We start from the raw sequence: 17,284 nt of genomic DNA on the forward strand, positions 1-17,284 counted from the left end.
AATAAATAGCAGAAGTGGCATCTCTTAAAGTGGTCTTGTATTTTCTTATGCTGAAGAAAAGAAGAGGTAATAAAATATTTAGCACCTGCAATGTACTTCTGTGTATGTTCAAAAACCTCATGAATGAATGAATGAATGAATTATATTCTTCAAAATCCTTACACCAATCATCTGAATTAGATCAATATTAATATATGCAGCCACAATCTGATGCCATCTTCCAGATAATTTTGAGTTCCACAACTATATGACAGTAATTATGTTTCACTGTATATGAATTTGTTGCATTATTACATGTTTTCTCCATAAATTTAACAAATTTGCATCTAGAAAAAATGTCAAGTAAGATTGTTTATACAACCAGATTTGCAAATGTTAAGGGCTTTAGATTTATAAAATGTATTAGCAATAGTACAATCATTATCAAATGTTAGATTATGGAAGATATTTGGGTTGGTAACCCGCTATAAATATCAAAGAAAAAAGCTGTATTGTGCTAAATGACCTGAAAATAGACCATTTACCACAAAAACATAAACTCACTACTAGTCTCCTCAGTTTTAAATCTGGAACTTTTGCAAGCTTTTTTAAGCCTACATCTTCTTAAAATTCTATACCTATTATGAGCAAATTTAAAATAACCAAAGTTTTAAGCCTTTTCTTTCTTCTAATACAAGATACTTATTTTAAGAATTACACGCATGCGCGCACACACAATACTCCCCATAGATTTCTTATAATTTTAAGTTGAATAATGTAACGTATACTTTTTGCTGTCTTTACATTTCCTTTTAATTAAAAAAGCTATTGTTTCCAAAACAATAATTACACTATACTAAACACATTTACTCAAAATATTAAATTAATTGTTATGTATTTTCAGTTAAGTGTGAATGGCAGCCTCAATAAAACTGTATTTTTTATTTTATTTATGCTGTAAAAAAATCTGGAAAAATCTTCTGATTTAAATCATAATTGAACAAGTTGAAAAGATAATGCTTAAATTCTTAGTTTCTGTAGTGCAGGTTTCAATCAATCCATGAATCTGATGACTTAGGTTAAGATCCATGAAAGCTTACACAATAATATATATGTTGGTCTTTAAGTACCATTGTGTATTTACTGTGAGAAGTTGAATGATATCAACCATATCATTGAAGATGTTGAGTTTCAAATATTAAGGCCATTTTTTCTTATTTGATTGCAATATGGATGCCTATTCTTTCAAGCTTTGGTTCTACAAGTTGTAATATCATCTTAATGAAACTTAATTACTACTTCTAAATTGCTTTGCACAAAACGTTAAGCGTGTAAACAAAAAACCTCTACATATTGTGAAACTATATGCTTTTAAAACCATGTCCAAAAGACAAATTCCAAAAAAAACTGATTTTTAAGACTGCACTTGCAGTCGAAAATGCACTTGCATTTTCATCAACGTATTTAATATTGATATAAAAGCACATACCTGCATAAATACTGATATTTCAATCAAAATACTGATATAAAAGTATATTAAAAGTTATGGTTTTGATATTTATTATATACACTAAATATAAAAACAGTAACTTGAACGGACGGACGGATACATTCTTTTCTTATTCTCTCTGCAACTAACCACAGTATAGTGCTCTGTTTTTGCAACTGCTTTTAAACATTAACTTTTCCAGATTATCTTGCTTAGGACCCTAAAAAGAAATTCTAAAGCTGTGGTCACCAATCTGAGCAGTTCCTTCCCAACTCAAGCGATGTCTCCAAAATGTTCGATTTCCCACCCCCCCACACACACACAAAAATAATAATAATAATAATAATAATAATAATAATAATAATAATAATAATAATAATAAAAAAATAATTCTCTACTCATAATTTAATTCCAACTTCAGGAACCCAGAAGTTGTTGCTTCACAGAATGGGGGAGGGGTGTCATAAATACCTACGTGACCGCTTCTTGGTGGCGAGAGGGGAGGGGATCTTTCCATTTATAAACGTTGAAAGAGTTGTTTGTTGCTAAACCTCACAAAAGCCCAGAGACGATTCTCGAGGAATTCGCTTTTCCTACCGCCCGCCCTGTAAAAAGCTTCCTCCTTCGCCCGCCTCGCAAGAGGCAAGTCTGAGACTTGGCTTCAAAAATAAAAGAGAGAGAGGGAGGAGGGGTGAAAAAAAAAGGGGGGGGAATCAAAAATACACACTCACACTCACACACCGAGGCCAGCCTTCCAAGGGTGGGTTTTTGCGCCTCTTGCCTCCAAAGCCTTGAAGGAATCGCTCGCCTGCTTTAGTAGTGAAGGAGCCGAATATCCGCCTTCCATCGCAACCGACCGACCCCGCTCTTCACACACATACACACACACAATACACAAATATACACACCCCGAAGCAGTTTCGTGCCCAGGACCCCGGCGGCGCCTCCTCGTAAACAGCCCAGCCGCCACCCGCCGCCTTCTCCCCGGGCTGCGACTTCTGCAAGGCCCCTCCGCAGGCACAGGGCCCTCTCCGGCCAGCCCCGGTCGCGCTCCGCCGGGGACGGAGAAACCTTCCCCCTTAATCCCGAGGGACCCCACCCTCGCACCCCCGACGCTTCCCAGCCGGCTTCGGAAGGCTTCTCACCCGGGTCCCAGCCTCGGCGGAGATTTCCCCTTCGTCCCCTTCGTTTTTCCCAGCCAGCGAATAGGGAAGTCCTGACTTACCTGTCATTACTTTCTACGCCATCTTGGATCCACTTGTCAACGTCCTCCCAAAGCATTGTGGGTAAAAAAGTGTCTTCTTTTCCTCCCCTTCTTTCCCCCCCCACCTCCTCCGCCTCCCCCCCCCCCCACCGCGCGCGCGCTTCGCCGCCCCTTTCCTCGTCCCACCCACTCCCCCCTCCTCCGCCCTCCTCCCTCCTCCCTCCTCCTCTCCCCTCGCGCGCCCGGATCGGACGGAGCGAAGGGAAAACTTAAAAGAGGGAGGAAAGTGGCGGCCGGATGGATCTCTGTGGCGAAAGAGCGAAAGGCGGCGGGTGTTCGGGTGGTTTGCGCCCCCAGCAGTGGGAATTTAAAAGAGAGGGTGGAAGGCAAGATGGTTGGTAGGCTCAAATGATCAAAAGGGCCTGGAGATTAAACCATATGAAGAACGGTTTCTGGAATTGGGTATGGCCAGTCTAGAGAAAAGAAGGATTTGGGGGGGGGGGGACACATGATAGCAGTATTCCAGTATTTGAAGAGGGGGTCAAATTATTCTCCAAAGCACCAGAGGGCAGGACAAGAAATAATGGTTGGAAACTAAACAAGGAGAGAAGCAACCTGGAATTAAGGAGAAACTTCCTAACAATGAGGACAATGAACCAGTGGAATAGCTTGCCTTCAGAAGCTGTGGGTGCTCCATCATTGGAGGTTTTAAGAAGAGATTAGACCAGGGGTCTCCAACCTTGGCAACCTTAAACCTGCAGGACTTCAACTCCCAGAATTCCCCAGCCAGCAAAGCTGCTGGGGAATTCTGGGAGTTGAAGTCCGACAAGCTTAAAAGTTGTCAACGTTGGAGACCCGTGGACTAGACAGTCACTTCTCTGAAATGGTATAAGTCCTTAATGGTAAACCTATGGCACGCGTGCCACAGATGGCACACGGAGCCATATCAGTGGGCATGTGAGCTCAGCTCCCTCCAGGGGGTGGGGAAGGCCATTTTCGCCCTCCCCAGGCTCCTAGAAAGGCTCTGGAGCCTGGGGAGAGTGAAAAACGGGCCTTCTGGTCCCACTGGAAATCAGCAAATGGGCCATTTTTGCCCTCCCCAGGCTCTTAGAAAGCCTCTGGAGGCTGGGGAGGGCGAAAAACAGGCCTTCCGTGCCATCACGTGCCAAAAGCAGGGGGGGTCACACATGCATGTGCAGGAGGACGGCGCATAGAATTATGGGTGTGGGCATGTGAGGGTGGAAGGCAAGATGGTAGGCTCAGGAATTGGCGCTTTCTACGCTGGTTTTTAAAACCACTATTTTGGCGTTAACTGTCTTTGGGCAGAAAAGGTTAATGGGTTCCGATCAACTCCTGAGCAGCCTAGTGAGCAAAAAGTGGTTTGTGGAGCCACTCAAAATCAATCTTGACCTCCCTTGCCTAATAGGGACAAATAGGTGCGCATTCATAAAATTATTAATGCATAAAATTATTTTTCCAAAATGTAATTGATTCTGAGAAATTTGGGCTGACTAGAAATTGCAACCATCTTGCGATGGATTCATATAAATTGGAAATAGCAGTTAAGTCGTCCTGCCATCCAGAGCCTGACTTAGATGTGGTGTGTTTTGTTTTTTCTTATTTATAAATTTTTATTGCACTATGCTGCATCTAGGAGTTAAAAGTAGTTCTAGTTGATGGTACTAAAACGAATTTTCACTGAGTGGTATATCAAATAATACAGCTAAGTAGCAAATACCTGCCGCTCTGAAAGACTAACCTCCAGCTATTTTTCTCCAGCTTTCCAATTCTTAAAGACAAACAGCATGTCAGACTTATCACTTAATCTCTAAGATGTCATGCAGTTTCCTGCAAATGAAAGAGTTGGTGCATGATACTTTTGCACAAATGAATAGCTTATTTTTTACATCTATGGTGTTGCAGATCTAAAACCAAGAGCAGTATCTGCGGTCATTTCTTTTTATTTTTTCTCATGATAAGCACTTTCCGAGGTTTCTAAATACGTTTCTCATTTTCACAGAATTCTAAAACTGGTAGCGCCGTTGTTACTAAGAAGCCCTCAGTACCTGGAACAAATACAGGTAGTCTTCAACTTACAACTACAATTCAGCGCACAATTTCTGTTGCTAAGCAAAGTAGTTGAGTGTTGCCCCATTTTACGAACTTTCTTGCCACAGAGTGATTCTGCAAATTGAATCACTGCAGTTGTTAATAACACGGGTTGTAAAGTGAATCTGGCTTCCCTGTTGACTTTGCTTGTCAGAAGGCTGCAAAAGGTGATCACGTGACCCCAGGATACTGCAATCGTCGTAAATACGAGCCACTTGCCAAGCATTCAAATTTTGATCATGTGACCATGGGGATGCTGCAATGGTCATAAGTATGAAAAATGATCATGTCAGTTTTTTCACTGTAGGCATTAAGTCTAAGTCATTGAGATGGCAGGTATGTCATGATGTCATTGTACAAATTACCGTATTTTTAGGAGTACAGGATGCTCCGGAGTATAAGATGCACATTTTTGGAGAGGAAAGCAAGAAAAAAAAATTCTGCCTCTGCCTACCAGCATCCATCGGTATTCATCCAGCTAGTGTCCTTGCAGCAAACAGCCTAGTAAGCTTCAGCATGTTATCACAGCCTGATTCAGCACAAGCAGCTGATCGGCAGTTGGATTGGCCTCCCGGAATACCGCCAATCAGCTGTTCCAGACGGGATCGCCACAGCCCATTGCCGCCTCTGTGCGTTGCATATTTGGATTCTGCACGTTCCATTTTAGTCCCGTTCCAGGCTGCTGGGATCGCCACAGCACATCGCTGCTATGCATCGCGTTTTCGGCTAATTCCAGGCGGTGATCTGTGGCAGTGGCAATCCCCGCCACCTGAAATGGGCCGAAAATGCGGTGCAGAGGCCAAAATATGGGGCATGCGGAGGCCCGAAAATGCGATGCGTAGAGGCCAAAAAGTGATGCACAGAGGCGGCGATCGGCAATGATGTGCTGTGGCAATCCTAGAATGGGTCTAAAACAGGGCATGCGGAGGCCAAAAACGAAACACGCGGAGGCTAAAAACACTCTGGGGGTCGGCAGATGGGTGAGGCTTCAGCAACATTCGGTATATAACACGCACAGATATTTCCACCTACTTTTAGAGGGTGGGGTGGGGGGGCGAAATGTGTCTTATACTCCGAAAAATACAGTACTTCAAATTAAATCAAATCAATATTTGGTCCTAGACCAGTATGTAAAACCCAAAAGTCACAATTAATTGAGATAAAACAAAAAATATCATTATTTGAAAATATCTAAAAAGGATTAGAGTTTACTACATCGTACTGTGCAGACTGTAGAACAGTACTTGGCAGTGGTTAAGAGAATAAAAACAGATTGATTTGATCATAACATCTTGAGATAAAACAAATTGGAATGATCAGGATATTTAGTAAAAAATGGGAATAATAATTTCTGGTGAGCAATACAGAATAACATATTTAGTGCAGTTGATTTATGATATTTGCATCAGTTGTCCTGCCACGACACCCCTTGTAGTAACTACTTTGTGATTCTGGGTGTTGTTCAGTAATTCCAGTAGTGTAAACATGTCTCAACATAGCTAAGGTCTGTGCTCCAGCTTGCCTGCCTGGGCTCTTGAGAACCTGCAGTTTACTACTGTCAAGATGAAAAGGTCCATCCTTAAGCAGTTGGAAATTCCAAGGTTTCAGGAGTATAAACTTTAACAGACATTTAATCTAGAGGCACTGGTTAATGATATTGTCCTTGAATTCAAAGTGGGATAAAGATGATTAGTTGACTGCTTTGTGTTTCAGTAGACCTAAACAATTGCATTAATTCACTAATACCATGTTTAGTTAAACATGGGTTAATGTGTAATGCAAAGATAAACCCCAAAGTAAGTGTCTCGTTGGAGGACAAATGTGCCTCGTTTGATTTAATCATGGAGTCCTTTATCTCAGTAAGTCACAATATGATCTGACAGGTTTGGGCTTAAAGTGTTGTGTGAATCCAGCCATTGTGGCTTCTTAACAAAATCATGGCTTGGGTGCATGAACCTACTCCTTTATTTGGGGAAAAAGGGTGGGGAGAAGAAACAGCATGAGGAGAAAAGGGGGGCTTTAAAGTGCACAGAAAGAATGCTGGGAATTCAAGCAACTCCTAAGCTTTTGGTCTAGCAGTTAAGGCACCAGGCTAGAGTGGCACCAAGCACCAAGCAACCTGGAATTAAGGAGAAACTTCCTAACAGTGAGGACAATTAACCAGTGGAACAGCTTGCCTTCAGAAGTTGTAGATGCTCCATCATTGGAGGTTTTAAGAAGAGACTGGACATTCACTTGTCTGAAATGGTTTAGGGTCTCCTGCTCAAGCAGTGGGCTGGACCAGAAGACCTCCAAGGTCGCTTCCAGGTCTATTCTGAATGAAGTAAGGAGTATTATGTATTTTCACCACCTTGAGTTATGTATAGTGGAATAAAGGTGGGATAAAAATCAAATAAGTAAAAAGCCTGCTCAGGTGATAGTTAGAGCAACTACAATTAAGGATGCTGAGGGCTCAGGGAAACTGCACCCCTGCCTCTCAGAAAAAAATATGACGACAAAGGTGTGTGACTAGCCTGGTGCCTTCCATTGGAGAGCAATAGAATAGCTGTAGGGAACTTGCTTTTCCCTCTCTGCTACTAATACCTGACTTGGGTTAACTGGTTTACCAAAAGCCTGATAGGCTACAGCAGACTTGTCAAACTGATGGCCAGATACGTCACGCACAGGCCACATCCACCCCAGCTCCGCAAAGGCAAAAAACATCACAATACGTCACAATCTGGCCTGTGACGCGATCAAGTATGACACCCGTGGGCTATAGGAACAAAAGCCAGAAATTGTGATTCAAAAAAGTCCACTACCAAGGGAAGGTCAACCAACTCTAAATAGTCCTCGGCTTACAATCTTTTGTTATAGTGACCATTCAAAGTTACAAAAGCACTGAAAAAAGTGACTTAATACCATTTTTCACCCGACCGTTGCAGCATTCCCATGGTCATATGATCAGAATGTGGACGCTTGGCAACTGGCTCATATTTCTGACAGTCGTAGTGTCCCAGGGTCACATGTTCACCTTTTGCATCCTTTTGACAAGCAAAGTCAATGGGGAAGCCACATTCACTTTACAACCATGTTAATAACTTAACAACTGTAGTGATTCATTTAAGTGTGCCAAGAAAGATCATAAAATGGGGCAAAACTCACTTAATAACTGTCTCGCTTAGCAACAGATGTTTTGGTCATAAGTCAAGGACTACCTACAAAGAGAAATATCAACACATTTCTAACCATTTCTTTGTAGCTTGGGAAAACTGATTTTCAACTTTTCTATTCACTTTGTATCTTGCCTTTGCAGTTTTTAAGCGGGACCTATCCTTCTGATTTTAATGGCGGGTGACAATAAAGATCTAGAAAAAGTGTGTTAAAATTGCATTGGACCCCATCAATCAATAGATGATAATGATGAGAATGGTGTGGAAATCCAATTACTAAATAAATGTTGAGAAAAAAAAATCCACCTTCAAAACTTTGGCTTTGGCTAAACTTTTTAAAATTATTTCAATGGTTAATATTTGAATCTAATAAAACAGAAACCATCCAAATTGTGACAGATGCCAATCAACTGCTACTGCAAATACCTTTTCTTCCTCTGCCGACTTCTTAGATTGAAATGGTCTTCAAACAGATCTATACTGAAACCCTGAAAATTGATGTAGTATATTGTATTTTTATGGTGCAAACATTTTTATTGTGAAGAATATATGAATTTACTTATGAAGCTCGGCCGCAGGGAGAGAGAGAAATCTGAGATTTAAATTTAATTTATGTTGAGTTTCTCGCTATATATGCAAGGCAACAGGTCAGATAAAATAAATCACAATTTCCATCATAGAAACTGTAGGTAATTAAATAACTCACTAGGACACTGCATAGGCACTGTGGTGCCTGCATGCAACACATTTCATTCCTGGCACAATTTTCATGTTTGCTGGATGCCCTAGTTTCCTATCTCTAGGTCAGAGGGAAGAAATGTCTCATACATCAAGTTGGGGTCAACATAAATAAACTAATAACAACCTTGGATATAGTAGGGGCAGGTTGAACTCTGCCCTACTTTGGAAAAGTTTTGAGTTTCAAAAGATGAACAATGCAGTTTGAGCACCACTGACCTGAAGAGGTATGTCACGGAGATGCAGCTTATAAAAAGCTATGGAACTGATTCAGGCCAAAATATTGGGAGAATAACATATTTTGCTTTTGATACGAATTGAAAATCAGCATAGCTCTACAATTATTTTCTACAGTGACTCACAACTATGCAAATTGCTCTTACACTACTGTACTCTACAAATGTAATTTGTAATTCTCAGAGCCAAAGAAAATATACTGTATACCAGAACATATGAAAATTAGAGCTTTTTATAATCCATCCAAAAGATCAAGTATGCCATTTCCTGTGAGCGCCATGGAAAACATATCCTGCTGAGAGCAGGATTGCATTTGCAAGGAAAATCATGGTGGATACCAAAATCTGGAGGAAGGAGAGATTGTTGAGATTATCCACCTGACTCTGGGCAGTTCTTGAGTAGATCACAGAAACTGCCATTTTGCAGTTGGTTTAGGAGTTGAGTTGGATAGGAATCAAGATTACATCAAGCTAACACTCGTGAAGCAGCTTTTAAGAACATTAAGCTTGACTTAGCCTTATTTTTTATTCACTTTTTTATTATAATTTTTTCTATTATACTGTAGAGATTAAGACCCTTTAGACCAGGGGTGTCAAACTGACCCACGGGCCAGATGCAAATAGGAAGAACGTTGCAAAACATCACGTGATGGCAATGTGACACAGCAAGTTTTGACACCCATGCTTTAGACTGATATTTATTTATTAGACATTTATTTGTATCCTTTGATCGGCACAATGGCTCAGTGGTTAAGATATTGGGCTTGTCAGCTGGAAAGCTGACAGCCCAGGTTCGAGATCCGAGCGCCTTGGGACAGGGTGAGCTCCCATTTCTCACCCTAGCTCTTGCCAACCTAGTAGTTTGAAAGCATGCAAATCCGAGTGGATAAATAGATACTGCTTCAGCAGGAAAGGTTTACTGCATTCTGTACTTTCATGCTGGCTACATGATGATGGAAGCATCTCTTGGACAACATAGGCTCCCTCGGCTGAGAATCGGAGATGAACACCGCCCCCTTGAGTCAGTCACAACTTGACAAGGGGAACCTTTAAACCTTATATCCCGCCTGTATTATTTTTACAAATAACTCAAGGTGGTAAACATATCCAACACACCTTCCTATTCCCCCCTCGACAACCCGGTGAGGGGGTTTGGGTTGAGAGAGTGTGGCTGGCTCAAAATCTCCCAGCTGGCTAAAATAGAAGTTGAATTCACGGTTTCCCGCTTTCTAGCCTGGTGCCTTAATGACTAGACCAAGCTTACTATATTCATCAGTGAGTCTCCTTCTTAAGAGGAAGAAGGTATAAATTTGATTTTAAAACTTTTGGAAATTTTTGGATGATGTGGCAAAAATGCTTAGAATATGGATTTTTTACAAAGGATTAAGGGTCCAGATTGATTTAGAATGATAGCTTTGAATTAATTGGAAGGAATTTTCCCTTGGGAAGTGGCAATTGTTTGGGATCTTTTTATGATAAGGGGACCTTGAAGGTTAGATGCTAGAGGGAGCTAGAGGTTAAAGAAAAGACTGGAGTAGAAATCTGTAATAGAAGTCTTTGAATATTTGTCAGCCAAACTCCTTGGTAAAATATATGGGCAGAGTTACAAAACAAGTTGCAGTGAATAACTATGAAATTATTTTGAAGGGGGACTTAAATGCATTAAGCAATGAGGATATGGAAAAAGATACTCACAAATGAAACCAATCAATAATTTATTCCCTAAAAGATGTATAAACATTAAACCAGGAAACCAATTTGTATTTTTTTTAACCTGATATACAAAAGAGTTCAATAGTCCTGAAGGATTTTATTAGAAGTGACAAACAAGGAACAAACTTTACTTATTAAATATACAAAAATATATACAATTGTATAATTAAAGTTCTGAAAGATTTTTGGCTTAAAACAGAGGAATAGAAAACTAACTGGCACTCTTTTTGAAGGGCTCAGAATTAAATTTGTAAAAAAAAACATAGGAAAGGAATACAAGGTTGCCTACTTTTATCAGGGCTAAATGAAAAATATTTATATTTGGTTTGCCCTTATTGGATTTTTGCTGACAAAAAGAACGACTGACATTTAGATTGTGTTGCTTAAGGGATGAACTACTGAAGAGAGATTATGTTGAATTTAAGAGATGGCAGTAAACTATTAAAATAATCTTTAATTGCAAGGATGAAGGAGGCAGTTTTTTCTTTCACTTTTTTCCTTTTTTGGATTTGTTTTGATTTTGGTAGTTTTTTTGTAATTGTTTGTTTCTATTCTTTTCATTTCAGTCCATACATTTCAATTTGATCTACGGCTACTATTTACTGTTCCTTAAACACAAGCCAGGAGTTCAGAAGGACCGCAGGATTGTGAACTGGTCGTCCTCTTCTTCTCTTTCCTACCCCCTTTCCCAGCATTATGGATTGTTCAAGAGAACTAGGTTTTGTTCTGCCCCAGCTATGGACCCCAAAGAACGCAGCACACACAAAGTCCATACAAACCTTAGTTTACTAATTAAGGACTACTAATGAGCTTTCTTAGTAGTTGTTCGAACACAAGTACAGTTTAAATCAGTCTTTTCTGAACAAGGGCTGTTAATTTAACTTCATTAACAGCCGACAAGAATCCAAAGAATAACAACTCAATTCTGAGGCACAGTATTTCAGATAACCATATTCTTACTGTGGTTGGCAGAAAGCCCAGAAGCAATTTGCAGGAAAACTGACGAGATAAACTAGAGCCGAATCAAACATTTCTGGAATCAAGACACGAAGGAATATGAACAAAGTTGTTTCCTGCAAATTGCATCAGTCATCGTCCTTCCTTAAATAGGCTAGGGGAGTGGCCAATTAGCCCCAAGCCTTACTCTCGAGACCTTCTCCTGAGGAGCCACTCCTGCCTTTTAACAGCTCTCCACGCTCGTGCATCGAGAAGAGGCTCCTCCTTCCTCTTCACTTATGGGAGCTTCTGGAGGTTCTGAAGGCCCTGGCTGAATCCTTGCCTCTGGCACATCTTCTCCAGCCTCCTCATTGTCTGACTCGAGTGCCAGCTGCACAGGCTGCTGGCGCAGCACCACACCAGCCTCCTTGCTGTCGGAATCAGCTACTAACCGCACAGGCCGCTGACAGGCCACAACAGGTTTTTGTATAATCTCCAAATTTTAAATTGAACCCAGTTGGTCAGAACAGAAACGAAACATAAGGTTAATGTGAGAGCCGTGGTGGTGCAGTGGTTACAATGCAGTACTGCAGGCTACTTCTGCTGCCTGCCGGCTGCCTGCAATTTGGCAGTTCAAATTTCACCAGGCTCAAGATTGACTCAGCTTTCCATCCTTCCAAGGTCAGTACAATGAGGACCCAGATTGTTGTGGGCAATAGGTTGACTCTGTAAACCGCTTAGAGAGGGCTATAAAGTATTGTGAAGCGCTATATAAGTCTAAGTGCTATTTTTATTGCTAATTCAGCCTCCTGTCTCAGGCCTTGGCTCAATTGCCAATTTACTCAATGTGAGAATACATTATCATGTTTAATGATGGAGTTGATAACTATTTCAAGCTAAGGAAATAGCTAAGGGGTTTGCAGCGCACTGCTGTTGCCAAGGACAGTATATTGAGTGTTAATTTCACCATGCTTATTCCTTGAACAAAAACTAGAAAGTTTAACATTAGAATACACAACAGCTTTCTCCACCTCTAATTACAAACCACGTTTTGATTGAAGAATAAAGAATCATTTCTTTCTGCAAAGATTGCTCCTGGTTTGATATTAAAGTTCATATATTTCACAGTGTGCAATTACTCGGGTTACCTGTTTTGAAAAGGGGGAAGCAGACAACAAATTGCCTAGAGTTTCCTTTGCTGCCATAAAACGAGTCATGTAATATTGATTTACTATTGGGCTGCAAGCTATTCAGATCGGACCAGTGGTTAATTGATGCTTAGTACTTTAGTTTTGTTAATGTCAGGAAAATAATTACTTAGTCAAGTTGAGAAGCAAGGTATATTTCCCTTGGGGCTGAAGGGATCTTGGGAAAGTAGTTAATCACCACTCCTAATTATATTTGACCTTTAGCAGAGAGTAAGGCACCTATGAGCTATGAGCCAATTGCAATCCTCAAGATTCCCCCCCCCCTTTTTAAGCTCTGAATTTTGGAAGCAGACTAACAAGAGTTTCCCAATTTACCATGGAAGGAAAAAAAATAATTAAGAAAATAGAATTTATGGACTTACCACTAATTTGGTAACATATATAGCCTTTGGAGCTTAAAAAAATGCCCTTTCATACTACAGAATTATTCTTATTCTTGCTTTTGGTTTTTGTTACATGTTATGTTGATCTTCTCAGTGGGTTCAGAATAACTAGATGGGTTCAGGCAAAGGCAGCTAAAATACCACTGAGAAATTGAATGAATTGTGAATGTTTAGCCTTGAGGAAACAGAGGATTAGGAGTGCATTCTTTCAAATGTTGAAAAAACAAAGAATAAGGATTTCAAATAACAGAAGAGAGATATCAGTTAAATGTTTGTCAACTCTTGCTAATAGCAAGTCTTGACACTGGAATTAGTTGCCCAGGTTTGAAGCTGAGACTATCCTTGTGCAATAATTTGGACAAAGATTTAGACCTGCAGGACCAAATCACCCTTCCACCTGGTTCTAGTATTTAGATATAGTTAAAGGTAGAGATCCGATATAACAGAGATATAAATTAAGATCACTAAGTATAGGGAATGTATTACTGGTTTAGGGAAGTTGGAATGTTTAACTTTTATTTTCCCCATACTCTTTTTACCTTTTAGAAACTACAGAATGCATACAAAGTTCTCCAGATCACTTCAGGAAATGTTCTTCAATAACATGTAAAAATGTATACACACTTCCCTTAGACATAGTTCTATTAAAAGTGACACGATACTCTATAAAGTATACATACCCAAACCTCGAATCGTGTTTAAAAATCAGTACTCTGTCTTGCTAATGCTATCCATTGCAAAGTAAAAGACCGCCAAAATTGTGTCCATCAAATGTTTTGAATGACAACTAGCAGAACTCCCCCACAGCACAACTTATGACTCAAAATGGTAAGAGAGGTTGTCTAAAACATTCAGTAGGCACGTTATTTTTAAAACTTATAGTGAATACTATTTTTATGCTGTTATTTAAGCAAAATTTGTAGTTTTCGTATGTACACTTAATAAATCATCCTAATAGATGTTATATGATTTATTTCTCACAACATATTAAGCCATAATGCAGTTTATTTAAATTTTGGCTTAAGTTACATGAATTCAGCCATTTTATTTTACAAACCATTGTTTATGGTTTAGTATGTTCTGCAAATCCAACCATTTGTCATTTACCAAATCTCAATTAACCAAACCACGGTTTAGGTCATCAGGTGACCTAATCTTACCAAAGTACTGTGTAAAGAAGTAGCAATTGTCTAGAAGCATTAAGTGGCAGTCAGTAGTAAATCTAATATTTTTTTTAAAATTCAAGCACAACAGAATTGCATGGAATTACCACAACATAGACTCCTCTATTCCTTATTAAAATTATATCTCAAGTAGACACCCTAAAAATGTACACTCTTGCTCAGACAAATCAGTGCATGCATTCTGATTTATCTCATTCTAGATAAATGTAATAAACATTCAGCACATTATCTGATACTGTAATCCCAATAACTTCGAAAGGTTTGTAGTGGTATACACGGAGAATGAGATTCTGCTGGTGGATAATCAGAAATTGTGGGGGGTAGTTGCAATTGCTGAACATTTTAGAGCACAAAACCAGCTATTTTTGTTTTTTTAAAAAACTTTGCTTTTCAAATTAGTTTTTGTCTCATTTTTTCACCAAAATTATACTTAATACACAATTCCTCTCTTTTGAATTTTATTCCACTGCATTGGAAATGGAAATGAGTTTGAATCTTATTACTTAAAGATGGAACTTCAATAGGAGTTCATCAGCTCTTGAAGAAAAAGGATTTGCATGTTAATACACCATTCCAGTCTGACTCATGCAGATTAAGTTGTCATAATGCACATATGTTAGCTGCTTTCCACAGGAAAACGTGAAGGCAAGAACCACTATTCTTTTTACTAAGGCTACCTATAAAGCAATACTTGTCTGGTTTGCAATCAACAGCAATTCATTGTATCCTTCTTTTTGGATACAAATTCCACTAAACAATCTTTAAATCAGATTTATGTATTATAGAAAATATACAGCCCATGCAAGACATTGTTAATGACTTGCTACTTAGACCAGTTTCACTTACAACTGAATCAGTTCTAATTCAAGGCTTATTAGGGAAAGAGATAAAGGCAGAATATTGTACCTACCATCTTATTTCAGTAAATTGTGACTTCCCCACCATGGTTTCAAATGTATACAGGAATCATAGAGAGGCGACCTTCAAAACGAGAGCTTTTTCAGTTTGCTAAAAGTCTGTATATCTAGAAAAGTATCTTGCTGGAGTGGATGCTAACTTTCACCTGGATCACACAATACATAGATAATGCAGTTGGTTTAATTGGCAAGTTCTGGGATCCCAGCCACAAGAATTTTAAAATTACAGCGCAGACATGTCCAATTGTGGTTTATTCAGCAAACTTTGATTAAGCAATGGCGCAATGGAATGCATGTCTTTGATGAATGTTTAAAATGTTCTCTAGAACAGAATGGCACAACTTGGCATGGCAGTCACCATGATCAACTCAATGTGGGACAACTGGCTGTGGAACAATTGGCCCGCAGCAAGTTGGCCACTGTGAGTTCGATGTGGCAACTTGTCTTAGACCCCTCTAGAAAAGGCAAAAGGAATCACAGGGAAAATAAAATATATATATCATGTAAGTTGAATGTCATATAAAGAGCATGGGAGGCATCATTGTTATGGTAGATAGAAGCTCAGGAGAATTTAGGATTATGTTGTAGAAAAAAAGGCTAATCGGCATTTGTTCAAATCCTCAGAACTATGGATTTGGGCAGATAATTTCTAGTTTTTTGCCACTGAATTTTTTTTCTAAATGTTGTAGAATAATCCTGTATGAACTGAACAATGGCACAAGAATCCAAGGAAAGTTATCTAAATATCAGGTAGTGGGGCCTTCTGTAATCGTCGTAGGCAGTGAACAACATTTTGCAATGTAGCAAAGGCAACAGAATTCAATTGACATTGGCCTTCCGACACGTGCAAGTTTAGTAAAAGTGGATAAGAAATGAATCTCTCAATGTTGCACCTTAATATGTAATGAGAATCAAGCATGGTTTTAGATACTCACTGGGCTCGTATCATGACATGAGGTAGCACAATATAGCCACACATAACATGCTGGACAAGCACTTTAAGTCAAGTATTGCATCTTCTGGTCCTTCTTTACGTTAGTAAGACATCACATGCAATACATAGCACTTAAATTAAAGGTTAGGTTTTACATAGCCAAGATTGGGATGGCTGCCTTCTTCTGGGAAACCATCCACTGCCCTTTCTTAACCTACTCAAAGACCTTCCCTATATCAGAGAGATTGAGGGGGGTTGGAGGAGAATATTCAAAAATATCACTTTCCATCCTCCTCTTCTACAAGAGGCATGTCTCTCTCTAAAAAACCATTAACTGGGGTCCAGGGTCTAAACCTCTGATCACGAGATTGCTGAAAGCTCCGTGTGAACTCACTTCAAGTTTCTGATAGAAAATCATCAGATACAACAGGAACAGATGAAGATTAACTACCAACAATTCTTATATGGAATAGTGAATCTCAGAATGAGCCTGAACAAAATTTGCCTGTACAAGCAACTGTTCTATTTACATCATACCATGCAAAATGGAGTAAAACATGTAACATAAATATCTATTTTTGTTCGTTTATATAGGCTATGATCCAACATTGGAGCAATTTGTTCTTTAGAATAGCAGAGTCCACTCCTTGCTTCATGCCACATCACAATCTCTCAATGAAAATTTGCAAATTGCCAAATAATGTAAAGGAATACAATTTTTAAAAATGCAAGCTCAAACCATTAACCTCAATGTAACCAAGGCACTTACCTATGCATCCTTTATATTGTTTTAAGTGCCATTTTTAAAACATGTTTGTTTGGAAACAACCTGTCTCAGTAGCTGAACATGGCAATCAATTAATTAGTAGCACAATATAGCACTCTGCAGGCCTGTACATTTAAAATTCGACCTTCAAGTTTATGAGCCAAAACTTAAATGGCTATTTACTAGTTGAATGCAAGGTTAGAAAACCAGTTTGACTTATTTACATTTTGCTTTCAGTTTAGATTGTAAGGTTACTTGAAACAGCCTAGATAATTCTTTATCAAGACATAATGAAGTATCAGCAATGTTTTAGACTTTTTTGGTAACTGTTTGTGT

At 39.3% G+C, this 17,284-nt stretch overlaps 1 protein-coding gene across 1 annotated transcript in view; it reads right to left on the minus strand.

Moving 5' to 3' along the window:
• HELZ (helicase with zinc finger) overlaps nt 1-2,732 on the minus strand; it is a 129,741-nt gene extending 127,009 nt beyond the window's left edge. Inside the window, 1 exon segment of the mRNA XM_070937734.1 lies at nt 2,694-2,732. The gene's annotated coding sequence lies outside the window, so the exon portion shown is untranslated.
• Nucleotides 2,733-17,284: the final 14,552 nt, after the last annotated feature.

The sequence above is a fragment of the Pituophis catenifer genome, unplaced genomic scaffold, assembly GCF_029215685.1.
Source record: "Pituophis catenifer annectens isolate HBS135680 unplaced genomic scaffold, rPitCat1.0.hap2 SCAF_2, whole genome shotgun sequence".
Taxonomy (NCBI): domain Eukaryota; kingdom Metazoa; phylum Chordata; class Lepidosauria; order Squamata; family Colubridae; genus Pituophis; species Pituophis catenifer.